Source organism: Mastomys coucha, unplaced genomic scaffold (genome assembly GCF_008632895.1).
Source record: "Mastomys coucha isolate ucsf_1 unplaced genomic scaffold, UCSF_Mcou_1 pScaffold5, whole genome shotgun sequence".
NCBI classification, from domain to species: domain Eukaryota; kingdom Metazoa; phylum Chordata; class Mammalia; order Rodentia; family Muridae; genus Mastomys; species Mastomys coucha.
The window spans coordinates 69,241,106-69,243,321 of NW_022196911.1; positions in this window are offsets into that span (position 1 = coordinate 69,241,106).

The window sequence follows — 2,216 nt, forward strand, 5'->3', positions numbered from 1 at the left end:
CACACATACACACACACACATACACACACACACATACACACACACACACACACACACATACATACACATCACTCTGCATAATCTCTTCCTGTATGTCTCTGCAACCACTTTAATCTATTGCCAGATAAAGCCTTTCTGATAATGATTGACTGGACAAAGCACTGATCTAGAAGTACAGCAGAATATCATTGGGACTCATTTCATTGATTTTTGTGCTTTATTTCTTCCAGTCATATTTTATTTTACCCTGTTTCTGGCCATTTGGGCAGTGTAGGGCATGTGATTCCCCTTGTGGACCGCACCTCAAATTTAACCAAACATTGGTTGGCCACTCCCACAAATTCTGCACTACCATTGCTCCAGTACATCTTGCAGGCAGAACACATTGTAGGTGGAACAAAAAACCCCCCAAAAATCAAAAACAAAAACAAACAAACAAACAAAAAAACCAACCAGACAAAAAAACCCCATTGTTCTTTTGGTGTCATGGTTTCTTTTTCTGAAGCCTATATAGTAACTTCTTGCACTAAAGAGACTTAAATGTAGGGGACTTCCATCCTTTGCTAACTTGACCTTTCTATATTCAATGTGATATGTGAATTGTTTGGCTATAGAGCCCAACTCTCAACTTTCAGAGAGCTAACCTTGGTCTTAGTATCACCCTGGCTTGTTTAGGGATGTATACAGGACCACCTCAGCCAACAACTCCACCAAATGTAACCCACGACAAAAGAGGTCCAGTTCAAACTCTGTATCTTCCATTACTAAGAGTCCTCTCATGGGTCACCCTCATAGATTGAAAGTTCCCAGAGCACCAGGTTCTCACCAATCTGTAAGTATTTCACACCCAATTCAAACTGTCCCTGTTCTCTCTCTCTCTCTCTCTCTCTCTCTCTCTCTCTCTCTCTCTCTCTCTCTCTCTCTCTCCATTCTCCCTTACCACTAGATCCCTTCTACTTCTGTCTACATCTGACCCAGTCCACTATCAGAGTATATTCTATTTCCCCTTCCCATGGAGATCCATGCTTCCTCAGTATAACCCCCCTTGTACATAACCTCTCTGAATCTGTAGATTGTATCTTATTATCATATATGTAAGAGATAATGTACACTTATAAATAAATGCATACCATATATTTCTTTCTGTATCTGGAATACCTCACTTGTGATTATGTTTTTTTTTTTAAATTTACATTTATTTGCCTGTAAATTTCATGATGTCATTTATAACAGCTGAGAAATATTCCATTGTGTAAATGTACATTTCTTTATCCATTCCTTGATTCAATGATGTCTATTTTAACAATTTTAAAATGAGTATGATTGTTTCAAGTGTTCTTCATTTAGCATGATGTTGGATATAGATTTTTTAATTAATTTAGTATTTACATCCCAAATGTCATTTATTTATTTATTTATTTATTTATTTATTTATTTATTTCCTCATCCAGTGATCAATGAATATAGAGTTGTTCAATTTCCATGAGTGTTTGGGATTTTTGATGTTTCTGTTTTTGTTAAATTCCAGCTTAAATCCATGGTGGCCTAATAAGATACAAGTTGTTATTTCTATTTTTCTTGTATTTGTTCAGGCTTACTTTGGGACCAAATCTATGTTCTAGTTTGGAGAATGTTCTATGAGGTGCTGAGAAGCAGGCATACTCTTTTGTGTTTGGATGAAATGTTGTGTAGATATCTGTTACATTCATTCGATTGATAACACCATCTTCATTCATTATTTCTTTATATAGTTTTTGTCCGGATGGAGAGGTTGGATCTTGAAATCTCCCACTAATAATGAGTGGGGTTATTGTGCAGTTAAAGTTCAGCAATGTTTTTGTATAATTGTGAGTACCCTTGTGTTTGGGACATAGATGTTCAGAATTGGGCAAACATCTTGGTAGATTTTTCTTTGATGAGGATGTAATATTCTTCCCTCTCTCTTTTGATTAATTTTTGCAGAAAGTATATTTTATTAGATATTAGAACAGCTAATTCATATTGTTTCTTGGGTCTGTTTGCTTGGAAAACATATTTTCCACCCCTTTAATCTCAGGTAATGCCTATCTTAAATGCTGAGGTATGTTTCTTTCTTTCTTTCTTTCTTTCTTTTTTTATTACATTAAAAATGTATTTTAACTAAATAGGATTGAATCACATTCTTGTTCCCCTTTTGTACCACCACTCCTCCCATAGACCCCCTTCAATACCTACAA